Below are 18394 nucleotides of genomic sequence, written 5' to 3'. Positions count from 1 at the left end.
AATATTGAAATTTCAATATTTGAACCGTTTGAGTGCTCGGAGACTGTCATGCCACTCGTCGATGTCACTTTTTGCAAAGCGCACGTCTCTCACTTATATCGTCGCGTGTAATGAGAGCTCGAGGATTTAGGATCGTACGGTATTTCATACCTAGACTTGCTTACATGGCGTCAACGTGAGTTGTTTACAAGCTTGTCTCTCGAATTCAAAGAATCTCTACACCTCGCGCATTCAAATTAAACGAGCCTTCTTTTTTTCCCAATCATATTGTTCACGTAACAAATGACATCATGGAATATAATAAAATCTCGCCGGAACGTTGTCACACAAAAGCGGAGGAATTCAAACCGGTATAATTTCCGAGAATTAAAATTTCGATGCTATAAAGATAAACGAAGGAACAAAATATTTATCTATGTTTATCTATGAGGAAAACGCCTTACATACGTGTAGCATGATTCTCTCTGGGAATTAATATTAACATAGTTTATACACCGATCGAAACAGAAAACAGGCGAAACGAGTCGCACAGTTAATTGAAATTAAACTTCGACGTTGTGAAACTGAACCTTAATCGGCGAAGAGAAAAAATCGATGGTACGCGGAGATGCGAAGGATGATTTTAGGATAATGGAGCAGAAAACGGTAAAAAAATGATGAGAGATAATTTCCGATCTCCTAACGCCGTATTAATGTCCGAAAATTCCCTCATCCGCGCTCGCCGCAAACGAGAATCGCGAATGAATGGAGTCGCGAGCATCAGGCGAGAGATATCATTTTTGCAATCGTATATTCGTGCCGGGCGCAGCTGTAGTCGCGGCGTCGGTCTTGTTGATGCGCGGAATTTTTCCTCGACCTCTCGCCACTCTGACCACGCTCGCGTGTTATAATCGTGTTACAATGGCGCTTATACTTTCTCACGCCGTCGAACGGGAATGATCGTTTTCGCACGGGGATCGTTATAAATGTCAACTGCCATGATCGCTCGGAACAGATCGATCTTGTTGAATGAAATAACCGCGAGATAATTTCTCTCGGCAAACTGGCAGTTTTTTCTCACTTGTAAATTTATAGCATCTTTTTGATAATTTCATGTAATTAATTTAATTTTTGAATTGTTGACAAATCAATTTTGTTTTATTCGATTTTATATCAAGTTTGATTTTTGATATAAATTTTTAGTGACGTATCTCTGATAAATACCAAGGCAGTTCTCTCTCAAATGTGCAAATTAAATCGAATGTCATCTTTAAACTTTAAGATTTTTTGATATTAAATATCTTGATATATAATTAATTTTTAAAATGTTCGCATTTATATGTGCAAGTGAGAAATACACTTTTCTCGATGGCTATAGTATAGTATATATCACTTGCAAGGAGATTCCTGAGACGTGATCCGGGGGCGAATCATGACGTTGCCGAGGAGGCATTGAATGGTAGAAATAAAACTCGTCGTAAAGTACGTATTACGAATGGCGGAAAAATGTTAGAAATGCGAACGGCGAACGTGGAATATATATTTATGTAGGAATGGCGGAGTTTGCGAAATTTAGTCTCTCTAATCCTTCGGTGAATCACACCTATGTATTTCAATTTATATTCATGCGAAAATGACTTATTCTATTCATACAACATATCGTAAACTTTTTAGGCACTTTTATTTTTACTTTTTAATTAAACTTTTGCTTTTAAATGGGTCACCCCTGTCGAACGATTGCCACATTCGAAAAACACTTTATTTTGAATTGATAATTTGTCGAGAAAAACTAGAATGATCAATATTTGTCACTGATAGGCAAGCGAATTTTGAGAAAATAAAGCTTGCGTATATATTTATGCAAATAACTAGATTTTGTTGTGAATTATACCTCGAAAATAATGTAGATCTTATAAAGTGCGTTTTCAATTTAAAAATTATTTCAACTGCAAATAAATTATAAAATCTGTCGTAATAAAATTAAAGACCAAATTTTTTTAAAAATTTGTTTATCATGGAGGATAATCTTGTTTGGTTTAAAAGAGCTCGGCGAACACGTGGTCTCCGTCTCTCCTCGTAAGATGACTTAGGGAATCATGTATTTAGGCTGCTGTTGAACACGCACTATGCGCGCAATCCGTTATCGCGGCCTTCCACACAGTATCTTGTGCATCCTTCGCCCTTAATGGACGAGACGAGTCCCGCTTATCTCTGATTTAAAACGAAGGATAATACTTTCGATCGTTTCGCCGTCGTATAAGAATGCATCTGGTGGTCGGTGTGAGTTCGGTGCACGAATAAGAATTCGACCTTAGAGGTCCGCGCGTTGCCTTCCTTTTAATTTTTTTTCCTCTTTTTTTTCCTTCTCTCTTTCTCTTACTCCGCCGTCTGGGTGTATAATAAAACGATCGAGGGAAAGCAAATGAATATTAAGACGATTACTTTAATGGATTTTGATTGAGGCGATTTTATCGGGGCAATGAAAGTAAATATCCGCACCTCCCTTCCCCCCGCGTCTCGAATTACAACTTGGACGATTGCATCTTTAAGTTGCACCTTTGGTCATTTATTTAAATTAAATTCATTCACGACGGCAATTACGAAAACAGATATCTCGCGCTCGCCGAAATACTCGTAAAAGATAATCACGGGGTAATGTTTATTCCTGCTTTTTATTAATTGTAATATAGCTTTAATCTTTATTTATTAATTCTTTATCGGTTTATTTTATTTTAATCCAAGATTATTCGACTTTTAGAAAAATATACGACGCGTCCTGCACATTCACTCCTTTAATTATCAATTTACACGATTTGGAAAATCTTTCGCGTTATATATGGTTGAAAGAATTTCAATTAAAAATTACACGACGCGACAATGTTTGCATGCACGCTGTAAATGTTAAAATATTGAAATTTATCGCCGCACGGATGGAGCTCATCTAAACTTGCCACGACACAGCACGTTGATGTTGCCGGCAGGTTCAATTTACTTTTAGAAGTCATTAATTCTTGCAAAATTCAATCTCGTAATTCGCTCCGTCGCAAGAAGGCGGGACTTAATTTTCGAAGCGGCATCCGATTATTATCCAGTGCCCATTCAACGTGGGTAAAACGAGAGACTATATGGACGACACAACGACGAAGATGAAGCGTGCATTATACACACAGATTCAATCGAGCCGTGAAAGTTCGACTCTATATAAGAATTCGTTTATGAAATTGAAAAGTGGAACTAACGGGCCGTCGTGTCATCAATGTGATACGCGACGATAATAAATAATTGACGTCACTGAATACCTGAAATATTTAACGTAGTTCCAACACTAGTATAGTATAATAATAATAGAATATGAGAGATAATGTCTTTCCATCCTGTAAAAATTGTATGTGTCAACTTGAATTATATTTCCTTGATAAAGTTACGAACGAGAAAGGGATATTATAATAGAGAACGATATAAATCAAGTAAAAATATAATTGAAATAATAATCGTGGATTAACAATTAATGAAACTCATCTCATCCATCTCGATCATTTTTTTCAATATTTTTTTGATTGGTTTGTCGCTATCGACGATTGCAATATTTCCTCGATAAAGTTATACGAACGAGAGAGGGGTATTATAATAGAGAACGATATAAATCAAGTAAAAATCTAATTTAAATAATAATCGTGGATTAACAATTAATGAAACTCATATCATCCATCTCGACCATTTTTTTCAATATTTTTTTTGATTGGTTCGTCGCTGTCGACGATTACGATCGTCGAAAGCGATGACAATAGGGTCTGTTGAATTGGAAGCTGTGTTGTAGACGCGAAATAAAATATTCCGATAAGCCGCACGAAATTTCACCGCGCAACAATAGCTTGACGACATAGGCTCGCTTCGCCTTAAGATATAGGACTCCGTTACTGCTTAATTGAAGTTTAGATTAAAATGCAAATGTCCAATATATATGCGAGTTGACGTGACGGCCCTTGACCGTTCAAAAAGTATCAACGATAGATATGGAGACGCGTATTGCGTCCCTCTTTCTTTCGAATTAGTGATCCCCTGACAATCAGTCAATTCCCAAAGAGAAACTACTTCTTAATAACGTATTAAACGTCACCTTAAATTTTAAAATAAAGATAAAATTTCACAGCGAAATGTCAAGAATTCTATTTTCAGCTGAAAACATTTATTATTCTTTTGTAGAAGTATGTATTTATTAAATTTTATTTTATTAATTTTATCTCATCATTCTGCGTTTTTTCTTTATATAGTCTTTGCGTATATATTTGAAATTAATCGATCGTGTTGAAATATACATTAAAATATCCTTCGGTATAATATCGCTGTCAATAATTACGATTTGCGTACGTAATTTCGCAAAAAAAGAGAGCCAATTCCGCGAAGGGACGTGGTGAACGAACGGTGTAATATATGGAGACAACGATCCGCTTCCTTTTTACGTCAGTGTCAGGATTTACGAACATCAAGATCGTAATTTCTCGTACTTGTTGCGGTTGCTTGGCCCTTAAGCGCATCCGGTTGCCCGTCGACGAAGTCATCACTGACGTATATATACGCGATTTGCGACGTTGGAGAAAATCGGACAAAGCGAGTCGATAATAATATCGCGATTATTTTGATTTTGATAAAATAAGATGTGTCGCGACGCGCGATTTACGATTTGTCTTTAATTTTCTTTAAAAAAAAAAGTGTTTGGCGAACATGTCCAAACATACAGACGCAACTCACGAGATAGCGTAATTAGTATCTTAAAAACGAAAAATTTCTTTTCTCGAGTCGATTTATTATTTGACTTGTTTTTTTTTAATTTACCTTTTCGCTTCCCAAAAAAATCTGGCAGTCTGTCGAAGCCGCCGCGAGTCCTCTCTTTGCCGCACAAAGCGCGCACTTGAGAAGAGACGCGCGCGTGCGATGCGAGTCGAAGAGAGAAACCGTGTGTAAGTTGAAAGGAGCGCAGAGGAAGAGAGAGAGAGAGAGAAAAAGAAAGAAAAAAAGGCGAAAGAAAGAGAGATAGAACAGCAGGTTCCTCTCGAGCGAGAGAGGGAAGGCTTCGACCTCGCATGCTCGCTCGTGCGGCTTTACCGGAGTAAAGTGCTCCGAGGCCTCCGAGGAAGAAGCTGCTCTCGCGAGATCGTCCTCGGAGAAGACCGCGATCTCTTTCCCCTCGATCCTTTTCTCCTTTAGTCTTTCAGAATATATTATTCTTCAGTCATTAAATCCTCGATATCTCGATAAGAGAATTTTTCCGCGAAAATATATAAATCTTATATAAATCATATTTTTATTGTTACGAATATTAAGGTAATTTTCGTGTATTTTACGAGTGTCCAAATTTATTCGATCTTCATTCTAAGACGGGCAAGAAAGTGCAATAGAAGCAAACCGGATCTATTTTTCACGTCTTTAACTTTTGTATTTCAGGAATATTTTACGATCAACTCTATTTATATACTAATATTTTGAATAATATATTATTTATAAATGAAATTTATAAAAATCACAAAGATGACAATTTCTTTAATACTTCATCAAAAAGATGAATTGATGTATACTATAATTTTTATTTGCGTTATTTTCTTTAATATCATGTTAGTTTTTCATGTAACTTATTATATGATATTTTAAATGATTTACTGTATCCATCGTTTATTCCAAATTGCACTATTAATGCTCGCGCGTGAAAGATTGAAACACAGTTTCAAATTTTACAATATTCTTTCTCTTCGTGTTCTCTTCCTACCTCGAGTACTCCTGAAATAAGATTCCGTAATAAGATCGATACCCCGGATTCGAAAGCAATGTCGCTCTACGACTTCGAAATGCAAGAAGAGTGGCGGCAGATCGAATTACACACTCGCACTACTTCATCTCTTTTTTTTCGCGTTATTCGCGTGCGCGGGATTGACATTTATTTATTCCGCTTCCAGATTGCAGCGGAGATAATTTGCAGATAGAGGGAGGGAGGGAGAATACACTGAGAGAGCGTAATAATGAATAATTCTCTATATATTCTATTCTATTACGTTTCTATACACTCTACCTGTAGATCCCTCGGCGGGCTCCGATCTCGCGCGAACGGGATATCACGATCAATCTCTCCTCATCTCTCGAGGATCTCGCGAGCCGGGTCGGGCGAGAAATAGCAGAAAGGCGACGCTGCGGCACGCACTGCCGAGAGGTAACTGGAAGTAAGAAGTAAGTGGCACGAGCTGTCGCGTGCAGCCACGCCGAGCGGCGAAACGACAACAGAACGTAACAGGTGCGTGCTGGCGAGGAAGGGTCCGATCTGTACACAATGTCGGTCGCTCACGCGCGAGTGGGCTACAGGGATTGAGCCTGGCTCTGGCTATCGCGGACTGATATTTCATTCTTTCTATCTTTCTTTCTAGTTTTCTCTCTCTCTCTCTCTCTCTCTCTCTCTCGACATTTGCCCGCATTTTAAATCACTGTGAAATATCGCTTGCGATAATTACAGCGGCGATCCATGTGATCCCGTATATATCGGAGTATAATCAGGAGTTACACGTGGTATCTCGCCAACCTGTATCGTGTTTACTGCGCGCGACGTTTATTTGATAAATGTATCTGAAAGATATATTCGTTAAGAAATAATGAACCGCGAAATAATTTTTCTAATAATGATTAATTATAATTTAGTTAATTGATTGCGAACGCTGAAAATTTAATTTGACTTCTTACTGACATATATATTTCTGAAAAATATATTGCTTATATTATTATTCTATTTTTAATGAGAAAAATATTATACCTGAACAACATTATTTTCTTTGTTTCTTTGTTAGTCAGCTAATTAATTTTCTTCAAACTATAGCTATTTTAATATGCTTATTCATATCAAATAATATACTATAGTTTCGAAATTATAAATATTTCATTATGTAGTTGGCATTGTTCGACATAAGCGATCGAAAGCAGTCGCACGAGATTTATCGATTAAATTGTTATCCGTTTATCGATTTCTCTTGATTAATCGATTGAGACTCGGTAGTTTATGCCTTGATCGATTAATCGGTCCGTTCCCATTGATCGAATAAATGATTAAAGTAATTTCTTACGTGCCTTATAGATTCAATCGGATGAATCGGTTAATTGCATTCGATCAAATTTTTTCTTATATTATTAACTTTGTCTTTATATAGAAAAACTTGAAATAGTTATCTATTTTTGTCTTTTCCCGCAAAAAAAAAATGATCAAAGATATCCTATTGGAATATCTTCTAGAAATCTACAAATTATTCATATTCATAAATTTCTTGTTACTTCTAGGTATTGATAAAAAAAATGAAAACATTCCAAACCGCCCACGAAGCGGACATCAATGCGTCACAAAAATCGATTATACCGATATAGATCGCGATGTCGCGTGAATTTAATTTTGTAACCGACGACTTTGCGCGTTTTTCTTTTCACTCGTACCCACAGAGGGGCATCTCTTTAGGTGATGAACAGCTGACGCTGATAATCCCACGGATTTTTCCGTCGTGCTCGCTTATAGTCCCCGCGAGTTCGCGAGGATGACGTTAAATGTTATTTTATTTAGATCTAAACCTCATCGAGATGGAACGCGCGAGCTTGACGTAAATAAAAATTGTGACTGATACTTTCAACCCACATTTCGCTAAATGTGACTCATAGATTTGACATTCGATTCAGTCAGCAACTGTTATTTTGCAAATTTTCAAGACGAAATATATCTAAATATCTCTATTTATCACGAAATATATCTAAATTCGCAATTTATTTCTTATTTTCTATATATGTCAAATGCTATTTTTAAAAAATAGAAAATTCACAATCTCTCTCTCTCTCTCTATTAAATGAAATAATATATTTAGCGATAAGTGCGTCTAATAAAAATGTGCATCCTGGAGACAGATTCGTGTTTAACGAGTGAAACGTACCAAAACTTCGCGAAGAATTGAAAAATCGCTATCACCAAATGGGAATCACGTGTCGCTTTCGGCACGTGTATATACTGGCAAGGTCCAGCACTCTCGCTAGGCGAATATGTTATGCGACTCTCTTCTCGGTGATATCACGTGGTAAAAATCCACTCGGCTAGATCCATCCATCACGCATCGTAATCCGCATTCTCGGTCTCGTCATTTCCTCTCTCTCTTTCTCTTTTCCTTCTCCTCGTATATAATCTCTCTCATCCCGATACTTTAATTATCCCTATATGTCGCGCTGAACTCCGCGGCAGATCCTTCAAGAGTTACGCGGCTGTGATTTATAGAAGAAAATTTCTTCGAACATTAAAATTACATTCTTGGAGCAATATTAAATGTTGACTCTTCAATTTCTTACGAAATGTCAATAGAGAAAGTAAATTCCATATTAGAATGTAAACTCTATATAGATAGGATAATTTCGACACATTCTACAACGATACGACTGAGAATCGTAATTCTTTAATCTTTAATATATTAAACGATATTGTCAATAGAATATTGTTTATAATTATTGATTACACATACTTTTTTATAAACCTTTTTCTATGTCTCTAATTATAATTCCTTTCTTTTTTCTCTGTATTCCAATTTGTGTTCTCTCTCTCTCTTTCTTTTTTGTATTTTACAATTAGCTAAATATATCTCTGCATTAATTTTTACGAGATTTTTCTCAGAATACAATCTCTCGGTTTCTCTTAGACGATCCGTCCGTCAAACTATATTGCGCCTCGAGACATTCTCGAGGATCCCGTCTCCCCGTGAGACTTAGATACCCCGCAGCAAAGCACGGATCTTTCGCACTCACCTGCGAGTATATTCCTTCGTCGGCCTATTACAAGCTCCTTTCTCAGCAGCCGTCTCGACTCGCGATCCGTCGTCGTGGCCGCGCAGCAGCCAGCAGCGATGCACCTCGCCGCGAATCCACGTGACAACGTTGACGTTGACACACCGCACTGATCGATAATGAGATTGTGCGGCCACAATCAGAGGAGTTTTTCTCGCGCGCGTAATACTCGCGACGCGAGTTCATTTGCGGCGACGAGATATGAAGGCACACGCGCGAGCACGAATCTCGGCGAAGGTGGTCCAGCGCACTGATGACAATGCAATGAGACGTGCGAGTAGCACTGCGTGTCGTGTCCTGTCCTGTCCTGTCTTGTCGCGTCGTGTGATATCGCGTACGCGGCACGAGCTCCACTGCGGATCTGAATGATTCCGCGTCAGCTGCTCGTCGCAGCTGCACTGAAGAGTTCCGTTGCGATTTCCACCACCGTGCGCGAATAACGAAGATCGCTCGCGCGCGGTCGGTCGCCGAGAGAATGAGAGAAGAGGGAGGGATGACGGAAAGAGTGGCGATGGTAGTAGTAGTAGTAGTGGTGGTTGCTAGTGCCGATGGTGGTGGTGGTTGCGGAGGAAAAGAAGGAGGCTGTATAGTTGCGAGTAGTAGAGGAAAACCTCCTTGAGTGAGGCATCGCGTATACTGATTGTGAGAGAGGAGAGGAGAGAACGAGAAGAGCCGCGGTTCTTATGCACGTGCGACGCGAATAGAGATGGTTTGATGCAGGTGGCATCGTGCCCCGGAGAAGGAGAGAGAGAAAAGATATAAATGTTAAATGTTGTGATACAGAGATGCAGGTATATCAATTTTTTCTTTCGACCTTTCGGTATCCGATAAGATAAAGTAAGAATGCAGAAGAGTAGGCTTTCGCGAAATTTCGATAAGTTTCTCATGTAACTTTAATTATCTTAATTTTTGAAAAAAAAACTTATATTCTAGGATTAATATACAATTGCAGTGGGTGTTCGCATAAAAGGCTGAACAATTTTTGAAAGATAAAATGTTTAATAATAGATTATATATAATATATATATTTTTCTTCCTTTATACTCTTCCTGGGATTATATTTTCCACGAATGCTTGCTTTGTGAGAAATAGATAATAATAATAAGACACGATGCAAAGGTAATGAAAATATAATTCCTATTAATTGCAACGCGTATATAATTAAAAAATATATTGCAATAGTAAGCGAGAAATTGCAAGCGGAAAACAGATGGTGCGTCTCTCATAAGATATACATATGTATCGCCAAGTTTAGATCGAAGCATCTTGAGACGCGATCGGAATGCCACGTGCGAGCCGCACGCGTGCCGATGCAACTCGTGGCCGAACTCGTTTCGCGATGCCAACATAGCCGAAGAAGTAAATGTATGTACGGCGGAGCTTTCACACGATCCTTGCGTGAGGCGGAGGACAACGGAGATTGTTAGTGGATTATTCCAGAAGGAGCTCGTAAAGTCTTTCATTCGCTCTTGAGAATTGCGCTTCGCTCCGAAGAGAGCGAGACGGAAAGGGTAGCTCGACGAGTTAAATGAATACAGGAAAATGAGGAGTAAGAGTATAGAGAAGGGGGAAAAGAGATAAACCTTATCTTCCACTTTTCGGAAATGAAAAGGGAAAGATGGAGAGGATATGCATATGTGTGTGTGTTGTGAATGAACAAACACACGTGCGTATCGAGCGAAATCACTGGTAAATACCAAAGAGCAAAGAGGAGCACCGAATGTTGCTTCGTTCCCCGAACAGAACGCAACATTCGGCCGCTTTCACGAGGAACATCAACAAGATAGTTCATCCCACCTGGATAGCTACTCTTGCGATCTCTAGTCTAGCCCTCCTCCGCCGCGATTAGGTAAAAAATCAACGACTTGGCTTTCTACTCTTTTAGCTCTTGACATCGTATCGTAAAATTAATTGGCGGTGACAGTAAGAGAGATGCAATATATATTTTGTATCTCTCATATTTTTTTTATATATTAGGAGAATTAATTAAATGTGTGTCATAAATGTAGATTTTGTAAATGAAATATTTTTCGATGTTTTAAATATTTATGTTAAAAACCGAAGAGGAGAGAATTTCCCTTTTTAAAATTGAAATTTGTATCCTATAAAATTGTTTTCTGACAATAATTAGAGATTTCTAAATTTATTAAATTTATTAAAGTTTTAAGTCATCAAATATTTAATTTTTTTATTAGACCGAATATATATAATAGATGTAAGGAATAATCTCAGGAATTTCTGATTCATGAAGCACTAAATCAATTGGCATATCAAAGTTTAAATGATAGTGGTTTTATCGATAATAGTATATATAAACTGGTTTTATCAATAATAATATAAACTGCAACCGGATGGATATTTTATTATCTTTCTCCTTGTAATTTTAGTAAGATATAAAATTAAATTTAACTGATTGTGAGTTAAAATACACATGACCCCACATACGTGTGTGTGTGTGTTGATATGTCAAATATAAGATCTTACTGTTGGAAGTGAGAAAACAAAATATCTGTGTCGAGCTGAAATTTACTATTACTGATAAAGCCACTATATTATTTAAACTTTGATATATCAATCGACTCAATGCTTCATGAATTATCAGAGATTTCTTCGATATTCTATATATCTAATCGACACAAATCTTTGAAAAAAATTTTACGAGCAGTTCTCCGCGTTCGGTCCTTGAGCGATGAGATGTGCAAATAAACTGTTTAATGATTGAGAGGTTGCAACAGAGAGATGTCTGACCATGCAAGGTCAAGTGGTTCCTCGCCGCGGCGATGTCTGAACCTTCTAAGAGTTCATTGATCCGACAATTTGGTTGATGATCGATGAGGTATCCCAATAAATGTATTGTCTTATGTCTAGGAAATCTCTACGACAAAAGTAAATGCGATGAAAATGAGTTAAAATTGCAAGCATTCTTTCTATCAGGTTAATTAATCAAATATACATATAACTACGGTTTCAAAAATTTATTTAAAATTATTTTATGCCTTTGTTTCGAAAGTTTTTAAAATTCAAAAATCTTCGTATGATTTTCTTTGGCGAATTACGCTTAATTATGTATAATATAATTTAGATTATATATAAATTTGATTTATTCCTATTTTAATTCTTTTCTACTATATGATTTTGATTATACTTTTATAATTTTTATTGGATACATTGATGTCTTAAATTTCAATGTACGATCGCATTTAAAAATAATATATTGCCTAAAAAATCATTTAAAAAACGTTATCAAAACTGTGATATCAAATCTGACAAGACGCAGTCATTAAATATCTATGATTACGAATTTTCATTTATTGTTAGACATTTCAATTAGGAATTCTAAAATTGTGTGTTGATTTTGGTATCTTTACGAGTCCAATTAACGTAGGTATTTGATAGAATATTCATAGAATTTAATACAATATGTATAGAATCTCTCACATCAGTTCGAGTCCATCTGAACGTGTAGGCCGCTGCTAACAGGATTAGGTAACACGTAGGTTGAAGCGCGATGAAAGATCGAGCTGCGACCAACTCTCGCCCGGTTATTGTACAACATATCGAAGATACTTATCGAAGGAGACGGCATCCACCGTCTCCGCTCTGTCTCTCCTGCCGAGAGTTGCTCCCCGCGCGGCTGTTAGCGATCCAAGTATCTACCTGACCGTCTCGTTAGCTCTCTTCGTGGAAGTGCGCCTCTGTTCTCATCGTAGTAAGAAACCGAAGAAGACAGCCTAAGGGGGATAGGGGGCACTCTCGATCTTTCTCTTTTCCATCCTCTCTTGTCGCGCGGCTATTAAATGCACTCAAACGTCGACATTGTGTCTTGTCGTCGCATCGCTTTTATTATTAGGTAATATATAATAATTGCATTATGTGTCGCATATCATAATGCTAGAAAGGGATGATAAGAGCGAATTTTCGTAAAGTGAATAATTCAGGAATGTATTAGAAGAACAAAGACTACAATGTCGATCTCTAGCTCTCTTCAAATTGACATCTCGCGTATGCTAATTCGTCCGAAAAAAAAAACCTGTTTACTTTTTACTCGCGATGCTGCGACCGTTAAAGAGATGGAAAAAATATCTTTTATGTCATCTTAAATTAATCACGCCTGACACGTCGAGATCTCATTATTGCTCTCGCTTGCGCCACGATGAGTTCTGTCTCCTGACACGCCTCTCGACTCGAATGTCAAAAGTTTCGTCGAGATCGATCGACACATAAAAATAATTCGCATCCCGAGACTCGTCTCGTCTCGATGAAGAGTCGAGATATCGCGACATACGGCCCCGCGCGATCTCTCGACGCTCGACCTCCCGAGCTACGCTGATGTGAGGAGAGCTTTTGTTGGAATCTATGTTGTCGGTGCTCTTGGCTTTTGCTTTCTTTTCCCGCGTAATGGGCGCAAGGTCGCGCGAATTCCGCGCGCGTGTCCGAAACGAGGAGAGGAATTTCACGAGCGTGTCCGTGCCACATTTGTGTGAAAGGGCCTCCCCCTCGTTCCCTGTCCGGCCTTTCTTTTTCTCTTCCCAGCAAGAGGTCGTGGTTCTCTCCTTTTTTTTCTTCTCGATGGTACAAGTGGGGGATGAGGGAGAAATCTCTCTCTCTCTCTATCTCTTTCGCAGCCGGAACAACGATGCTCGATCGTGCGTGTGCGCGTGTGTGGCCCCGGATAATTAATCGCGATTTATTCGCCCCGACATTGTTAATTTTAACGAGCGGCGAAATATTTTTATTGGGTGCTTGAGCATCGCCGTACGGGGATAATTTGTACGCAAATGTGCGTTTAATTTAATTTATTTACGACGCGGAATGCCGGGCGTCGGAATGTCCCGACGCGATTTTTTGATTTTTTTTTTTTTTGCAATTGAAATCGCGTACATCGTAAACTGCCGATTAACGCCGCCGATTTCGTTGCAGGAGTCGCGCATAAACGCCAGGAGGGATCATCTCTCCTCTCCGCGAAAATTTCATTGCGTTTCTAAACCCTTGAAGAACGACGGGAATTGCCGCTCTTGACTTAAGATTTAGCGTTTTGCTAATATTTTTCTATTTTAATTAAAAAAATAATCCTTAGTTTTGACAAGAAATATATACTCGAGAAGAATCGCTCATATATTTATTTCTTTTTTCTTCCAGAGTGATGCAACAGTCAACGAGAGGGTACTTCAGCTGATTTGCGTTCATCAACGGTGAGTGATGATTAAGACTTTCCACGGATAGGAGAGTGGAGAGGGGGGGAAAGTTAATAGTTGAATCGATTATTTCGAAAGAATAACACGCTACCTAAGTGGAATAGCTTCTTCGGTTTGTCATAAAGTAATAATACGCCGAAGAGTATAAGTTTCGCAAAAGAGAGGCAGAAGAGTGGGAAACCTGCTCGCTCGAAAAAATATCAAAATCGCGATTACATAATCTTAATATACGTATAGTATATTTGAAACTTTGCGCACGCGTGGAGAGGAAAATCTTTATTTACTGCGTCCGCGTCCGCGTATCTTTTCGCGCGAGGTAACCAGTTTAATTTTTTTTAACCGTATATACTTTATCTTTCGCGCTTTCACATTTTTTCGCACGCAATGTGTGATCTCATACATGCAAATGATTCAGAATATATTCCACGAACAACGTATCGTAAAATGCCTATACGAAAGCGTAATCGTCTTAGTTGAGATGTCCGTTCCGTTCGCGTTAACCGGCGCAATCTCTGACGTGTCACACGCGAATGTTAGATTATTAAAAAGGAATGATATGCGCGACCGGAAGTGATTCACGGTGGCGTCGTCGCGGAGCGACTTAAAAGGAAATCGTCATTAGTTCTAAGGCTCTGTTGACGGGTCCGTAACGTCGCAATATGTTTGCGACATATCAATATAATAAGGACGCTAATAATAATTGACATAATAGTACAGTTGCGGCAGCTTAATTTTTAAGAGGATAGAATCAAGAAAGGAATTATTCTCTGTTAAGTACAACTTTATTTCTTTATCTCATTAATTGATTTTTTAAAATGAATTTGTTATAATTTTAATTTTATTATAATTTCATTGTGTAATTTTTATATTATTAATTATACAAATCTTGTGAAATATATAAAAAATCAGATTTAAAAATAGTGTATGCACACAGAGAATTTTCTCTTAGAATTTACCCTGAAAATCATGGTAATTGTGGAACAATATGGAAAGAATTTTATGAGACTTTTTCTGATTAATATTTATCACAATAAAAATAATAATATCTACATGTTTTATATTTTATTGTGATAGATATTATTTTTATTGTAATAAATATTAATATCAGAGAAATTCTCATAAAATTCTTTCTATATCATATTTTCTCGCGATTATCATGATTTTCAGGGTAAATTCTAAGAGAAAATTCTCTCCGTGCAAGATAAAATAAAAGCGCGTTATTAGAGCGATCTATCTGTTAAATTTGCAATCTCGGAATGTACTGGATCACGAACGGAGCGTGTATATATGCGCGAGCGCGCGGTTATGTATCCGATATTAATCTTCCAGCTCTCCCCTCTCCTATCCTATATAATACGCAATACGTGTGTATCGCTGTACCGCGTACCTTGCTTATGGCAAGGTCGTTTCAGGATATATTTCGCACGCGCCAAACACCTTTCGCAGCCTCAAAAGGCGAAATCTTGGCGTTGGCTGTCAGATCGTTTGCTTTCGATTCTTCGAGCGTGTATTTCTTCTACTCCATTAACCCTAAACTTGGCAGTGGCATTTATCGATACACGTGGCTAACTTTTTTTATTCTTTATAAAATGAGTAAAATTTACATGACTTTTTTAGCTCGTTGTAATCTAGGATATATTTAATAATGTTTTTCATTACAAAGTTTTCTTGAAATAATTTACTCTGCGCGTTAATTATAATTATTTAATTTTAACAATTAACTAATTTGGGAAGAGTCAATAGAATATAATGATGTCGAGAAGAAAATATCGACGTGAAGTCTTCTTGAGAAAACAAACTTTTCAGATAAATTATTAAGTATCATAAATTTCTACATATATGTATACATATAATCTTACAATGTCTAATACTTCGCACTAAACAAAGAAAAGTGATGATTGACAGATTCAAGTGATTCTAGAAATTATCAATTACGTTATCTGTATATTCTCCAAACAACGGAGATTATCTAGCTCGGAGAAGCATTGATGTCACAATAAGTTCCTTATCTATTAGGAATATGAAACGTGATTTTCACGTCGTGTGATAAACATCATGCGTAATCGCAAACGTGATCACGCATGATTTTATCGCGTGATTTTATTTGAGGGAAAATTAAAAAAAAAGAGAGAAAAATATCTGTATAATTTTTCGACGAGAGAAGAAGCACGTGTGTAAACGCTAATTTGTTTGAGCGAGAGCAAATAAACGTGGATAACGTTGTGCAGACGTTTTGCCCGCCATTGGCGTTTCTTTGAAAAACCTTGCTTGTGTCACCGATTACATTTAATAAGTGTTCGATCGCGTTTGATGTTTCATATATATGTATACATGGCGCTCTCGTCATTAACGATCTTCCGTGATGACTCGATATGAGTCTCTCGCGACCTGTTCGTTCCAGTTCCAATAATCTTCCTTATCGAATAAAAATCTTTCGTTATCGTCTCTCGATCTCTCGTCGAGAAAGACAGAGAATTTGCCATGTAATTAATCGATACTAATAATTCGTTGTCGCGCGAGCTCGCGCACGCGCGTGCTTCTTTCATCATCCGTAATCAATTTTCTTTATATACGGAGAAATATTTACGTGCCACTCGTAAAGTTCAATTGAATTAAACTCGAAGTAAGTAATTGAATGAAGAAAGTTAAATTGATAGAAACTAATAATCAATTGCGCTTGGGGCATAAATTGCTACGAATGAGTTATATATATATATGTATATGGCCTTTTATAACTAACAACTCTGATTCAATTCTCTATCTCGTGTTTACGAAACTATATGATGTTAGATGTTATACGAAAATAGATGTTCTAGATTTATAGAAACAAGCGAATATATATACACATAATTAGCTTCGGTAGATGGGCTTTCGCCGCTATTACGATCGTGATTGCGAGGTAATTTAGGCGACCGCTCCGACAAAGATAATAGCGGCAATTGCAATTCTATTTTCCCTCACATCTTGCTTGGTAGCGAGGGGAAGAAAAGGAGGAGAGAAGAGGGAAAGATTTAACGAAAGAAATTAGAAGCGCATGGCAGTTATTCATCCATCTACGCAATTCTGATGAAAAGATTCGCGGAATCGCTCTCGATAATTTCTCTATCGATTAATAGACAATTCTGCCGTCTTCTTGCAACTACGATCGACTTCCCTAGAAATAAGTTATTACCTAGAAATAAGTTATTGCCATCAACAGATTTGTTTTCCCAACCGAATCTTTCTCTCTCTCTCTCTTGGTGCGTCGTAGCGCTAAAAAGCATAATGCATCGGGCGCGTCGAGGTAACGTCTATTTTCGGTTTAATTGGTTACATTAAAGCCGAAAGGCGGGCCGGTTAATTTAACGCAACGACGATGTTAGTCCACCGACTCATTATCGCGCAGAGTGTGTAATTTCTATGGAATTTTTCTTCGATCGACGAATGCGACGTAAGAGTAGCATTTTGTCTGTGTCGAAACCATCTTCCCGGCGAATTGTAAATTTTTGCGAGGGTCGCGCGGAAGTGAGTCACTGACTGAGTGAGTCTCTCATCTCCTTCGTCTCGTCGACCCTCATCGTCTTGACAATTTTCGTAAAGTCGTCGTGAGCGAGTCGTGGCGTTTACGAGCCAGATTTACAGGCCATTAAGACGAAAATGATCTTTTCCTTGGGATCGGTCGGTCAATAAACGCGGATTTCCTCCTCGCCGAGTCGAGACCTTGCTGAGAGACGCAATTCTCTTCTCGCGACTCTCTCATAGATGCGCAATCATCTTAATTTAATCGCAAAACGCATTTATTCGTTTTGCGCTCGTAATTCATTCGAGATCGCTTATTGGCGATAATAAGCAAATAAGAGATGTAATAACAAATTAATTGATCGAGGAAAATATTTCTAAAAAATATCAAAATTTTCCGAATGATTAAACTCATTGCTTTTTAAACAATAAAAATAAGCCGAGAGAATTTAACGAAGCACAAAAATACAGTTAAATTTTATAATACATAATATTAATCTTGAAATGTATTGAAATGTATTGAAATGCGCAGTATATCTACAGATAATTATCTGACTAACTCGTAATGATCGCTTCGAGTATGCGGAGGAAGAATAAAAAGAATAAAAAGGAAAAACGACCGCCAATCTCGGAAAACCGATCTTCGTAGTGTATAGTTTCCGCGATGAATAGATAAAACTCGACGAGAGCGCGCGCACATTCTTATAGTCGTTTCTATCCATCGTTCGGCTTTTTGCATCCAGTTAGGCGGTACAAAAAGTTGCAACGCGATCAGGTTTTTTACCTCGCCGAATGATTCAGCAGCAGCAGGTTCGCCGCATTTAAGTAGACGAACCTTTCAGAATCAATTTTGCGGTCGGCGCGCGATTGACGGCGGCGTCGGC

The 18394-nt window shown here is 37.8% G+C and overlaps 1 protein-coding gene across 2 annotated transcripts in view; it reads right to left on the bottom strand.

The window, feature by feature from the left end:
* Cv-2 (crosveinless 2-secreting protein) overlaps positions 1–8918 on the bottom strand; it is a 41489-nt gene extending 32571 nt beyond the window's left edge. The window contains exon 1 of one of the 2 annotated variants that reach the window (XM_083038095.1): positions 8779–8918. The gene's annotated coding sequence lies outside the window, so the exon portion shown is untranslated. Of the gene's footprint in view, positions 1–6040; positions 6587–8778 lie in introns of those variants that run through there. The other variant, XM_083038096.1, reaches the window with a different exon arrangement.
* Positions 8919–18394: the final 9476 nt, after the last annotated feature.

The sequence above is a fragment of the Prenolepis imparis genome, unplaced genomic scaffold (genome assembly GCF_030444845.1).
Source record: "Prenolepis imparis isolate NDT839.2.m4 unplaced genomic scaffold, iyPreImpa1.0 SCAF_5, whole genome shotgun sequence".
NCBI lineage: Eukaryota > Metazoa > Arthropoda > Insecta > Hymenoptera > Formicidae > Prenolepis > Prenolepis imparis.
Note: the sequence above shows the minus strand (reverse complement) of the source record. Positions and strands in the feature narration are given on the sequence as shown.